Source organism: Podarcis muralis, chromosome 9 (genome assembly GCF_964188315.1).
Source record: "Podarcis muralis chromosome 9, rPodMur119.hap1.1, whole genome shotgun sequence".
NCBI lineage: Eukaryota > Metazoa > Chordata > Lepidosauria > Squamata > Lacertidae > Podarcis > Podarcis muralis.
Window position 1 is genome coordinate 49745040 of NC_135663.1, and position 14674 is coordinate 49759713.

Consider the following 14674-nt stretch of genomic DNA (forward strand, 5'->3'; position numbering starts at 1 on the left):
AGCTTGGAAATACTTCTGAGACAAGCATTGGTTCTAGAGGCCCAGGTACAGAGTTCCTTACTAGCAACAGGTTCACTAGCTTCAACTCTTCCCGGAAGGGATAGCCTTCCCACAGTGATCTCCTTTTTCCTGGTTTACTTTCCCAGCAGTGATAATGAAATCTGGGCTTAAGGAGGGCACCAATTTGCTACTCCTTTGTCTCATTGTAGCGCTAGCCCTGTTGTCAGGTGAAGTTTGACATGTGGCAGTGGTAGAAACAGTCACAACAGGGAACTATGGCTTAATTCAAGCTGGGAACTTTGCACTGGATATGACAAGTAATGGAAGGAGTGGAAGGATGAGGAAAGAGCACTCAGACTTGACACTGAACTGGACTCTATAGAGTTAACTATATAAAATCTATTTTTTTCTTAATCATGCAAGTAAGGCAATATTGTTCCACGGAGTTATTATTTTGCCTTTCTTTTTCTAATCAGGAGTTAGAATGTCTGCACAACCAAAACAAATTAAGTTACAATATAAAAGTGGGATAGGTGAGGAATGTGTGACAAATGGAAAGGATAATTGGGGAGTCTGGGATAGCAAAATGCTGAAGCTGAAGTTATCACATACAGGTGCATCCTTATTTTAAAGTGAGCATCCTCTTTCTTTGTTCATTAGAGTCAGCAGCGGTTGTTGTCTGACAAGCACAAAACACTGAGCTTCGGTCGCCTGATTAATGATTTCCAGCCACCATGTGGGTGCTCTTGATTGCCAAAGAATCATATACAAAGTAGTTTCAGTACTGATAAATTCAGGAGCTGTCTTTGTTTATCCCAGAATTGTTGTCCATAAGACATTTCCACATGTAATATGCAGCATAATTTTCACCTGTACACAAGCCAGCTAACTATATTTTCTCTCATTCTCTGTGTATGTTGCTGTCAAGTCTATAGAAGCCATTAGTGTCTTGTTCAGAAACAGGATATGTTTGTTGTATTTCAGATTTTCAGCATTTCCCCCCAGATACATGGATAGTGATTCAACAGTAGCCAATGTTAGTTATACTCTGAGTAGACCCATTGAAATAAATGAACCTACTCTATGACTTAGATACCACTCATTGTATTACAGTGAGAGCGCTTTATATTTGATTATCAGATGGATATTAAGTGCAACATGGCAACTCTTCAAGCACCCAATTAGTTATGTGAAGCAGCTTTAACATCTCAGACATCATAAAGCAATATTATTATCATTATAATTATTAATTCAATCTCTTACCCACCTTTCACTGTAAGGTCACAGGGCACGTAACAGCAGTTTCAAAATAGAATATTAAAAACTGTTCAAAGCAATTTACAATCACAAGAATAGGGTGGGTTCTGAAATATACCTCTCAAGTGTCAAAAGAGCAGGGCAAAGATGTAAATTTATGCCCAAGGCTAGTTGCCAGGATTTTCCCATAGGGATATATAGGAGGGACTGAGATATCTAGTTCAGACCAAGGACAGAAATTCAGGGGACAAATCTCACCACCTATGGAAGTGACCTTGATAGGCCAGAGCAAGTCAGAAGATACTTCCTGCTCTCTCACTCTCTCTTTTTTTTTACTAGCACACTCAGGTTTTTTAAATTCACATCTTTGAATGTCATGACATCTCTCCCTGCTGAGTTGTTTCTAATGGTGGCAGGAGCTCTCACCGCTCCTTTGGAGACTACAACGCCCTTCCTTAGGTCCATGGTTTTGGGAACAGTCCTGCCCCCCTCGCCAGCTCTCTGGCCGCATCACTTGAAGATCTTTCCCTGATTGAAGGCTTTGCCAGCGTGCTTAAACTCACCTTCCCACAGGAAATACTCCTTCACCATCATCTTGCACTCCTTGCTCTCCAGGTCCAGCTTCCGCCAAGTGTAGGATTCGTAATCCACCTGCCAGTCGGGGCTCAGCAGAAAGGTTAGCTCCTGCCCACGGAAGACCCAGATGCCAGAGATGCACCTGGCGTTGTTGGTGCCAAGTTCTCAGCAAACTTCTTGGTATCAAACTGTGCCATCTTCTTGCACAGCTTCACCTCTCCCAAGATAGCCTTGAACTGAGGGTGGTTTATGCAGGTTGCAAACCAGTGGTTGACGTTTTCGTACGGCTGGTGGAAGGATGGCTCCAAAACCTGCTTATAAAGCCAGATAAGTGTGCAGAAAATTGTGATGTCAGCCAGTGTGATGCATCCCCCCACCAGGAATGTCCTGGTCTTCAAATGGGCATTGAGGAGGGCCAGAATCCGCTTCACTTCCTCCTTGGCATACTCTGTAGTCTGTTTGTTGTAATGCATGATGCCCAGTGTGGGGAAGACCCCACGTGCTGGCAGGAGGGACAGTGTCGCTGTCCACAACGCTCACCCACTGGATGACCTGGGCAGCTGCCTCCTTGGTGAGTCCTCGCAGCTCCTCATTACTGACGTAGTGTGCAATGGCATTGCTCTCAAACATGCGGAATCCATTGTCCCCTTCAAAGGCTGGAACCTTTCAGGAACTCCGGAGTCTTGTTGGTCTGCCCAAAGTGGAATTGTGGTGGGGTGGAGAGAACCTTGATCTTGGCACCACTGTACTGGGCAGCTATGAGGGCTTTGAATGCCCACCAGTTCTCGGGGTAGGTGTAAAGAGTCCCGGCCGCCACCATCTTAGCGAGGAAAGGACTATTTCCTGCTCTTTTAAAGTACTTTTAGGTCCAGTTTGCTCACCACTGAGCAATAAAGAGAGGTTTGCACAAATGCCTTCACTTTGTTCCTCCCACTGCATCTCCACTTTTGCCTCAGCTCAGACTGCTCATTACTGCCCCAAGTCAATCATGTATGAGCAGGGCAAGCCATCACAGTACCAAGGGTGGAAATGTCTTGCATGAAAAAGTGCAGCACACTGTGGCATTTCTTTCTAAATGTCATTAAAAGCAATGTTTCCTAAAGGTGTGTCAGGCTACACTAGTGAGTTTCAGGAAGATAGGAATGAATACAATACTGTGATCTCCAATAAAAAACTGAGAAGGAGAATTCCTAGTAAAATGATATAATGAGAAGAGAATGGCAGTAATCATCCCCCAAAAATGTTTCATTCATGTATTCAAATACTTCTGAATGGCAACCATTGCTTTATCAAATCTCTCAATGTTCCTTATTTTTGTATGAAAGGGTTTACAATATCTATTGTACCACACAAGGATTTTCTGTGGTCAAGACACATATCAGGCTAGTAGGCATATTTCTTTCATGTGACAAAAGTACATTGAGATGAATCCATCTACTTCTTATAATTATTTCATGGCAGCACATGATGTCCAATGGTTCCCAGCATGAGTCATTTAGAATATTTAGTACCACTGTGTTGACATTCTGCCAGGCACTTGCTGATAGCCGTGTGTAAGGAGTTTTGTTGCTGGATTTGATTCGCCTCAAAGCAGGTCGCAAATCTCAGTTACAGTTCAGTAGATCATCGAGATTTTATTGTTTAAGTTAGCTCTGTTTTTCTGGCTTGCTTCCAAAGCCAAAACTCAGAGTGTGGGTTCAGAGGGAAACATGAAGGGAAGGGCTGAAAAGGCAACCTGCTGCTAATGTGTAATTCGTAACTTGGTTCCGACTTTGACATTGTCCCCTGTGGAATGACAGCAGTTTAAATGGTTATAAAATTCATATCTTTGTTTAGAAGAACAAAGATTTTCTGTCGGTTCTGCAGGTTGATGTGTTTCTCATTCTTGTCATACTCTTAATCAAGGGATACAACTGACATGAATTGTGCTAAATATTACTAGCAGGAAGCTGCAGATAACAAGGCTCTCAATATAAGTTAAAATGACAAACCACTGGCACACCTTTCCACGTTGAAATAAAAACCACCTACCATGTCTGTGTGTAAAGAAAATCACAGGCGCTAGAGAAAGGGATATTGGGTACACAAAAACATTTTAGAGAGAGCTACCCTTCTGTTTTTCCCTGCACCATTTTGTTTCCAGTGGTGGTATGTGTCACTGTTTGTTGCAGTCAAGAAATAGTGTGGAAGTAAGGCATAGATCTCCAAACATTTGGTTGCTGTGTACCAGGATCATTGGATGTTTCCACCACATTGTTTGCCTATGTAAGGAACAACAAGGCTGTGGATTACTAAATCTTTCAGGTTACAGAAACTCCATTTGGCTCCGAAAGGCTGCTCCTGTGGTTGACTTTTCTCCCCAGTTGGCCTTAATTATTCAGAAGCACTCTCTGTTTTGAATGTGACCACTCCTGGGATGAAACCATCTGAAGCCTTCTTAAGTCTTTGAGATTTAGAGCTTTCTCAAACTGTACTATAACCCCCTGTATTCACCTGTATTAATCAGTGCATGATTATCATGAACAAATCAAGCTATAGCTGTAAACAAGGTTTTGTTCTTTGTTGGTAATCGTGACTAGATCAGGATTAGATCAGTTGCAAAAAACTGCATTTAATTTGTGCCTTTATTCCCAGAGAGCTGAAGCACTCTGGACATGTACTAACATTAAGATACATTCCTGATCAGGACATTTGGTCTTATCCATAATTATGATTATAAACTGCTACTGAGCTAAAAGCAGTGTGCCATTTCCTATCTCACTTACCTGGGATACTGATTCCCAATAGCCACATCCTTTCTGTGACTACACATAGAAATAAGGATGCTAGACACAAAGGTTGGATGAACTGGACCACATTTATTAATTTTAACACAACACGGAACTGCAATAGGGAACCAGGTGCTGGATGCTAACTACTCATAACAAACTGTGGGTGTGTCAGGGCTTATCCATACTTACTGTTTGCCCCTCTCTTTCCAGGTGCAGTTCCACGCTTAAAAGCTCCATGCCCAAGACTCAACAGTGAAACACAGATCCCCTAGTATTCAGAGGCATCTTAGACACATCTCTATTAAACTTCATGCAGATATCCAAGCTATATACATGGAAGTAATGCCTGTGCAAATGGAGGCAGGGAGGGATAGATGATACTAGGAAAGCTCATTCTGAACCATCCCTGAAGATCCCCAAAGCCAACTGTATCCAGTTTAGAATGGGTTTGGGGCAATAAGTTCGTATTCTGAGCCTTTCCATTCTAAAGCATTGAAAAGAATGCAGGCTTGTCCAACAGTTAGATCGTGATCTACCTGTAGATCACTGGACTTCTGCGGTAGATCACTGGTAGATCATTGGCTCCCTCCAAAGAAGCTGAACAACTGTGGCTCCCCTAAAAAAAAGCTCAACATTTAAAAAAAAAGCTCAACATTTTACTTCCTCCCTGAAAAAACTCAACAACTTTGACCTGAACCCCCCAAAAGGGGGTAGATCATTGCCAGTTTTTAACTCTGTGAGTAGATCGCAGTCTCTTGGGAGTTGGCCACCCCTAGAATATGGTAACAACCATTGCTGCCAAGTAGAAATCTGATATTCCTAGTTTCAAAGCTCCTTGTATGGCTTGGGAAACAAATCAGTTCATTTCTAGCTCAGTAAGCTACCATATATCCCTTATTTCCAACGCAAAGTATAAATTTTCCTTCAATAGGGATTGCAACTCTCGTCTCTGCAGCTTTCTGCTTCAGACATCTAGTAACTATTCAATGTAACACAGAAAAGTGTTAAGGTGTTTTTGTGTGTTTTTTTTAGTACATATAAGGGTCATATGTACTCTTAGCTAACTCACTCTTGGCCCACATTCACTCTTAGCCCAAGGAGCTACATGCCAGTGTGTATCACCACACTCTTGCGTGCGTGCCTGGTGGTCACATCCAGCCCCGAAACTGGGAGCTATCCACTCCTAGGGAAAGTTTAAAGGTCTACATGTGGACTCATAGGATCTGTTGTAGTCTGGATTCCTTGTGTAAATTGCATTCATAGGTCCAAGTGGTGAAATTGACCCCAACACAATCCCTATCGCTGAACACTTTTGCTATGTCTACAATTACTTGAAAATTGATGTTATTCTGATAGTGGAAGGCTTGAGCATACCTTCCAGTTCTTTCTGTGATTGGGAACCTGGTGCTGTGAGGGCTCCTGGCCATGTGGAGGACTGGAAGTACATCCAGCCATAAATACTTACAACCCCCCTTCAGATTGCTCAGCCCAGAAAACCAGGGTGTATGGGACAGGACTAGCACATTCAGTCTACAGCTCTTCCGCATGTAGAATTTAAGAATGCTTGAATAGGGATTTAAATTTTACCACCACTTTTGGTGGAAATGGCAGAGGAACTGCTGTGAGAGGCAAGCAGATTCTGTACTCCAATCCATCCACTCAAATGCCCCTGGAACAAGTTATATCTAGACTTACCACCAACCTTGGCCTGTAACACCCATTTTTAAAAAGATGTCTAGGAGGGAGCCAGAAAATTATAGTCTCATTTGCCTACCTTTTGTCCTAGGTAATTTGGTAGAAAGTATGTTTGAGGGAAAAGATGATCAAGAAAAATCCTGAAGCTGCAGGTGGATTGGTACATTGATCCAAGAAGTATAAATCTCAGTCCAAACACATTTTGAGCACTAAGTCCATCAGGAAACTATGTAAAAATATTGGCACCTGCTAAAAACATTCCTGTTTAGGCTAGTGTACTCAGATATTTAGAAAGTTGAGGTAATTTTTATCTTCTTTTAGTATTTTAACTTTTGTAAGTTTTACAGTAGGGTCGTAAATCTTTCTTGATTTTATTGTTTTATCTTTTGTTAACCGCTTTGTGGTTTTTACAATCAAGCAGTGTATAAATTTTAATGAAATAAATAAATAATATAAAAGTGTCCCCCCAGAAAACATTCACATCTCTGAAAATGTATTTAGAAAGATCTGTTCCATAGTTGCCCTAGTAGTGACTTGGGGAAAGGTGGGGGTTGTGAGTGAGGTTGGGAATGGACAAACTTTTCAGCCTGACCCTTACTATCGGGGTGGAAAGAGTTGTCACAGGGTACCTGCATTTGTTCTGTCAGCTCTGCAGCTGTTATTCGGTATATATCTGGTACATTCTTTAGGTAGTAAATTTATAAGGTACACAATGGCCATGTTTCCCAAAACATCCTTGCTTTTTACTAGTGTGACTGTGAAATACAATAGCAATGAAAAACTTGTATTCTGTTATTTTAGGGCAGCTAGTTAATCTATTCCACATTCTGACGCATCTTCCTATTGTGCTATGTCTCCCTGAAACAACTGCCTTTATAATTATTATTAATTATGTCATGTAAAGGGTACACTGTGTACTTTGGCTTCTGTTCTCAGCTGTCTGTAATATTTCAGGGCTGAAATCCTCTTTTACTTCTAACTACCAGATTATTATTCCTGAATTTTACTCTTACTGCTCTTCTTGTTTTTAAGGTCTTTTAATGCCCCTGGTTTAGTTTGGTTTTGGCCAGTGACTGAAGTATTTGTTCCTCTCTTTCCAAATGTAAATGCATTTTAATTTCTCCCCCCCACCCCTCTTGTTTGCTACATATGAGCTATTAGCTGACATGTTTATTTTCTAGAGTCTGGACCAGCTTTTAAAATTTGTTTTGCCTCCTTCAATTTATAAATGTTATAATCAATTATTTAGCTATCATTTCCCATGTGAGTCCTAAGCAGAATAGTTGATAGCCCTCACACAGGCCATTCGAAGAGACAGGCGTCTCTGAAGCAGCTGACACTGGTGAGCCCAGCTAGTTTCCAACCTCTCTTGAGTGCCAGAGTTTTGAGGGCCAGCCAGCAATTGCACATTTCGTTCATCACTCAGCCAATGAAAAGGATGTGTTGTGCAAGTCTCTTCACTCCCCTTTGCTGAGTTTGCATTGTTTTGCCCATTGCATATTCAGCCTCAGGGTAGCATTGAAAGAAAAAGCTGGCCATCAGAGAGAAATACCCTCAAACTACAGCAGTGTAATTGCACTCAATCAGCATCAGCTTAGCATCAATAATTAGGCAGGGGCCCAATAATAAAGCTGGCATCTAGGCTAGCCAGTGAAAACATGAGTACTACTATAGAACTTAGACACAAATGCTTTCAGGCAAAATTAACTTCATATGAAGAAACTACTTCTTTAGCTATTGCACTTGAATATGAGCAGGAGATTCATTGCATTAACATGGTATTTGTGTTAATAATGTTTTATTTCTCATCCTTATTGAAGTTTCAGCTAAATAATTTTATTATTTTGCTTGTGACATGCTGTCTTTTCGAATCTAATTAAAACTTACTTTTTCGTCCTTAGGTGGAAAGAGAACTCTGCAGAGATGAGCTCTTAATTAATGCACAGGGTCCCTGCAAGTCCCACCTCTCAACAGCAGTGATTGACATCCAAGGATACATAAATTACACTAATTGAGCTTTGCATCTACGCAATCTTTCCACAACCGACTCATCGGAGGAGGTAAGTGAGCAGACCAGCATAAAAAGTTACTTCAGCATGCCTGTGTGCTTTCCCTTTGGGGGAAAATATTTCCAGATTACTGAACATATGTTTCTACAGAAGACAGATTTTCTCTTCACTTTCTCTTCACTTTACTTTTTATTTAAAAATATTAGCATCTTAATACAGCCACTTACTCACCACACATATCACGACTGCCGGCAGCAAAATGTTACAAATCAGTGACATTATACAAATAATCACTTGGCAACACTAGTTGATTTTAAATTGTATTCAATCATTTCTTTATCTAACTAGGTGGGGATAAAAAATAGTCTTAACTACAGATAATTTCTGTCAGAGTTTAGAGGCCATGTCACTTGCCTCAAAGGTCCTGCTGAAATCACCCAAAATGACACAGATTAAATGAGTCTAGATATATATTTAAAAGTACTTTTCTTTCGGGCCCAAAGAGTTATGTTCATAAATTCACTGACATAACTTAGAGTGCTTGCTGGATGTAGATCATTTTTTGCAGCATGGTGTGTAAGGACACATTTGAAGGAGCATGGTAAGCTTAGCATCCAGCTATATGAGCCCCCCAAAATGGCAGAAATATGGGGTAGTATTGGTGCAATAACAAATTGCTACCTCATTAGACCCTGCAGGGTGTCACTTTCACATACCTGCATATCCCACCTGGATGACTTACAAAACAGCTTTATTATCTAGGTGGTATGGAGGTCATATGACATAGATCATTTTGACCATGTAAAAGCTGGTGTTATCATGGCTGTGCAAAGGTGGTAATAGGCCCAGGTCGTGGAAAATACAGGTCCCATTTCAAAACACACACACACACACACACACACACACACACACACGTTCAATAATCCAAAGAGTCCCTTTGCCTCTCCCAAGGGAATTCTGAGTAGGCCCCCTCAACACTGTAAGCACATGACAATTGGCCCACCTAGCTCTTGCTCTGTTTTGGCCTGGGTGTTATTTGGTATCTGCCTCATGGCCACAGACAAGAGCAGTACTTATGTGGCCAAAGTCTATTCAAGACTCTCAGGATAATTTACCGTACAAAAGACAAATTCTTCAGAGCAAAAGGGAGATGATTTTCGTTCTTGAAATTGCCAGATGAGCAGGCTAAGCAAGATGCCGGAAGTATAGGAAAGAGTGGATATGCTGCAATTGTTAGGCAACTCCCAAGTACTGTCCCCTCACATGCTCATACAGTTGGAGCCCAAGAGCAGTGTAGTCTTTCCTGGGTAGAAACACTGCCTGCAGTATAGCCCTGAGGTGTGCGGGCTTAATTGGGAATCCAGTATGGTGTGAGATTCTACAGGCAGATGATACGTTTGTAGGAGAAGCTCTGTGGCATGTGGGGCTTCTTGGCACTAAACTATTCCCCATGTGTTTGGCAGTGCCACATATGTTTCTAGCTCTCTAACATCTTCTTTTTTGGCTAGATAAGTTTGACTAAATCTGCAAAATATTTAGTCTGTTTCTGATGAATAATTCAAAAAATACCTAAGGATGAATTGCTTGAAATGTCTATAAAGTGTATTTGCATAATATTCTCCCTTTTCGTTTTGGACCAACTGTCCAGTTTTATAGTGCACTTTGATCTTCTTGTTGTAAATGTTGTTTAAAGAATGTTTGGGTGGCATTCATTAAATTTAACTAGACATAAGATTAAGACTGTGGTGCAATGCAGTGAGGATGAAATCATTACACCAGCTGGAACACAGTGGTTTAAAAGATATGATAGAGGGAGCTGGGTTGTATCAAGGCAATACTTGGTAGAAAAGAAAATTTGTAAAAGGAGTTTGGTGAGTGCTGGAAGCAATCAAGAATGAAAATGGATGGAATCCAAAACATGCCTACTTAAAACTTTCTCTGTGGCTTAAGCAACAGCTCCAGCTATAAAGATAATCTGTTTGGTCTGGGAAAATGGCTTTTGTCCAGTTTTGTGCTTTTGTCTAAATAACTTAAGATCATCTTAAAAGCGGTGTTTGCTTTCCTCTGTTTTGACATTTCTTTTCATTCACTAAAAATTTTCCCAGTGCCTTATGTTACATTCTCAGTGATAAGCATGTCTAACTGGTAGAATTTCAGTGCCAGTTTGGCACTTTGAACTTGTGTCCTTATAGCATTCCATTGATGAGATTGTGATTTCCTAGAAGGCTTCTTGTTCTTGATAAATTAAAAAATTGGGGTCTTTTTTTAGAGGTACCAGAAGGGTAGAATTTAAGTGTGATGTGTTCAGTGCAGGGGAGGGGAGGGCAGAATATTTATCCCTTTGAAATCCTATAGAAGACACTAACAATAATTGAATATTGTTAGCTCTAACTCATACATTTGGCTTGCGCTTTCCTGCCTGACTCACACTCTTTCACATTAAAAATAACTATGCACCCCAGATTCTGCAGCCAAGACAGGACTGAATTGTTCAGCTCATATCAGATAATTTTGAGAGTGTGGGTGGGGGAATCATTTTCCTAATCTGGCCTGGGGGAAGAATGTACGTAGTTTGGAAAATCTGATCTGAAGTGATGCTTGAGAAACCTAGCTCTGATGAAAGAGATGGCAAGCCAGAGCTTAAATGGGAGGGAGAAGGCAAGAAGACTTTGTTCCTACGTAACTTATCTTTCATTAACGTGCAGGGAAACTTGTGTATCACTGTGAATGCATGTGGTATGGAGAGGCTTATTGCTTCACTCCCCGCGCTGAGATAGGAGTGAGTATCTTTAGTACACAACCCTGATATGAGCCTTGGGGGGAGGAGTTCCCATTAGCAGTAATGAAGAATTACCCCACCCCCCTTAACTCATAGCCCCATAGCGACATCACACTACCTTCACAGTGAGATTTGAGCTCCTTTGCCCCTGTAAATTAGTTAAGGAAATGTTGCTGTTTGTTATTTAAGAGAAGATTTATTTTGGTTAGTAGGACTCTGGGCTTGATGCTTTTCTGTGCTGGCAGCTTTGAACAAGCACACGAAGGAAGTATTTTAGTTAAGAGAATATATGCTTTGCCAAATGATTTTTAAATGCACATCAGAAGAACTGTGCACTTGAAGGATACAAATATGATGCTTCCTTCAAGAGAAATCTTTAGGAGTATGAAAAATGCAAGTATACAGATTAACTGAGAATTCATACCATCTGAGTGTTCCTATTTATCAGAGGTAGTTCTGGAAGCTGTCACTGATAAATCTTTGTACCTGTTTTGCTTCTTAAAGACCAGTTTTGAATAAAAAATTAGGATTCACCAGCTTTCTTTTCCCTATGTTAAGCAAACTGACAATTAAAATGAATTACGATGGGCAGTTTACTAATATATCCTGCTTCAGAAACCAGAGCACAACACCCTTTACAAAAGAAGATTAAAACCTACAGCTTGGCTTGCCAACTGTCCAGTTGGCCTCTATGGCTGTGCCTTTTTCAGCGGTGTAATCTGCAATAATCAGAAATGGGCTGTGATGAAGCCACGGTTAAAGAAGCAGTGGCTGGTTAGAAATCTGACAATCCTATGCATAGCAGACAGAGATGAGACTTCATAAGTTTGCAATATTGGATCTTGGTGAGGCAACAGTGTGTTAAAAGTACACTAGTATCTGTGAAAAGATTAAGGGTATGAGGTTTACCTATATCCAGATCAGAAAGAAGCATCATTGTTTGCTTCTAGTTTGATAAGAAGGATTTTAATGTCCAGAGGCTGAAAAAGCCAGCTATTTGTTTTGTTGGCTATATATCAAGCAAGATCTAAATGATTTCCCAGTGCATATGCCCTTGTTTAGGGAATCTGTGGTTATACAGAAATTGGTACTATTCTCAGGTGGAGAGTTGGAATTGTAACATTGTGCCAAATTCCCATAAGCTGGCACTGCAGCACATGCATTCTCAAAACTCCCGTGGCAGCATATAATTGTTTAGCATTTATGCAGCCATTAATATGACAATAGTTGTGAGCCTTCTCAGCATAAATGTAATCCTCCAAATGTCAAATCAATGCAGTGCTATCTCACTTGACTCAGTGATAAACTACATAGAATGCTGGGAATTATAATATTTTGGAGGTGACGAGGTTCTACCCAGTTAGTGCTCTCTTCTAGTGTGTCCATGTTTGACCGTCTACTCTCTAAAGGGCTGTTGACAACCTCACATTATTTTACTCTGAATTAATTAGTCTGACATTATCATTACCTTTTGCTCTGTCTTCATACTCACTAATGAATTTGGGCACTTTCTCAGACCATTTAATGCAGGTAAATTAGCACCATAAGTCAATGTGTTCAAAAAAATGCATATGAACATACTTCTGTGCATAGGGAGCTGTGCTTAGAGGGTTCATTTTAAAAAGAAATTAGTTATATTTCACCCTCTCCAAAAAGGAATTCATCCTTTTACAGTTCAATTTATAGATGAATTCATAATTCATTCACAAGATCCTCAGAATTTTTTCAGCCTTCAGAATTTTACAAGCTGCTCTGCTAAATTATATAATATACATTAAAAGGATAAGAAAACATTTTCGTATTTTTCCTAACAATTATGATTTTTAGAATTAAACGGTAGCATCACTTTTCAGATAGGTAAAAATGTAAACACAAGAGCCGCAATGAAACAAAAAGTTTCGTACAGCAAATGGTAAATGGAGCCAGAGCAAAACTGAGTGAGGATATACAGGCAGAAGGAGGCAGAGTTTTGAATGTGACTCTTACTTTTGTACAGTAGGCTATTACTCCAGCCACACAAGTGTCAGAAGTTTCTATAGGGTGGGGTATAAATAATAAATTTATTATTATTATTATTATTATTATTATTATTATTATTATTATTATTATTTATTACTATAGACACCAGTACATCTCTCTGCCCTGTATCCAGGCAAACAAGATGCATTATCACAGTTAACTGGCACACTGCAGCCAAGCAAAGTATTTGAGGGTGCAAAGCAGGACGAGTGAGAGAGATGAATTGGGGAAAGTGAGTGTGGCCTGAGGAGATTCCAGAGGGCAGGATGCACAGTCATGGAGGGTGGCATTCAGCCCCCAGGTCTGAGGTTCCCCATCCCTCACATAGATAATCACAATTAGTTCTGCAAGATTGTCACTGGAGGGCAAGAAAATCATTCTACAATGTCATAGCAGCCAGGTAAACGTCACTTCACACATATTTCTATCTCCAGCTGCATTGTACCTGAAGCATCAAACAAAGTAGAATCAGATGTACAGCCTGTGAAGAAGACTGCAAAGTTTGGCATCTGTTATGGCTAGGCAGAGGGAACATTTTCACCGATGACAGATTTGTTCTGACCTAATCTGTCAAAATCACTGTGCCTGTGTCATTATTCACAGCTGGTGGACAGTTTGTTTTTTGAATGTTTTACGTTCCTTACCAGCATTCTAGTGATTGCAACTAGAAACTATCACGTTTTGGTACACAGCAGCCCCTTTTGTCATAGACCATTTGATCAAAACCGTGCAGTTTGGTCTTGCAGACCAACATGGCCTACATATTGATATTCAATGTTCACCTGCATCTATACAAGCTTTATATAGGTATAACATATTTGAAGTTGGAAGAATAAGATGTTGCTCTATGCCTGCTGTTTATGTTTTGTGTATGTATGTATTTCTAAAAAAGCAAAGATATTTTCAGCTAAAGAAAGAAAATTCATATTATTTCTACTCTAAAACCTATTTTCATTAACTAACATATAACACAGAAGCTATTTGAATATTTGCAACACCAAATGGTTATCACTCATTTGTGTTCTATTAATTTTTTGTTTGAGTTTATTTCTGTATTATTTTGTCATACTCTGAAATGATCCAGTTTTGTTTTTGCATTTCCTGAGAGCCTTTATTTTTACCCCTATGAAATGACAATTACCTAGTCTGTGAGATTCATTAGACTCTGTGTCTTGTGGAATTATTTATTAGTAGGAAAATTAAGCATATGCTCATTATGTTGGCAGCTAGTTTAGCTTTAAACTCAGATGTTGTTGCCTGTAGTTAAAGCATATTTTGCATTAATTCATAAATAATATTTTGTAGTTGAGCTACAAAAAACATAATCTGTCCATCTAGGTAGATAATTCTTATTCTTTCAAAATAAGCAACTAAAGTATTTACTCTAATAGCAATGCAAGCATTTTATGAAACTGGAGAGCTGGGCCGACAGTGAGATATGACAACCTGAATGTGCCAATTAGATCAGAAATTTCATAAAGAGTGCATAGAGAGCCAACCTGAGCCACAACTTTCCAGATTTCAGTTTTGAATTTAGTTTTAAAAGCCAGGGCTGAATCCTTGCCCAT

At 40.0% G+C, this 14674-nt stretch overlaps 1 protein-coding gene and 1 pseudogene across 2 annotated transcripts in view; one reads left to right on the top strand and one right to left on the bottom strand.

The window, feature by feature from the left end:
- Positions 1-14674, top strand: part of TENM3 (teneurin transmembrane protein 3) — a 1264183-nt gene that overhangs the window by 633731 nt on the left and 615778 nt on the right. For both annotated transcript variants that reach the window (XM_077934193.1, XM_077934194.1), the window contains exon 5: positions 8201-8359. The gene's annotated coding sequence lies outside the window, so the exon portion shown is untranslated. The remainder of the gene's footprint in view (positions 1-8200; positions 8360-14674) is intronic.
- LOC114604688 (elongation factor 1-gamma pseudogene) lies at positions 1935-2663 on the bottom strand (annotated as a pseudogene).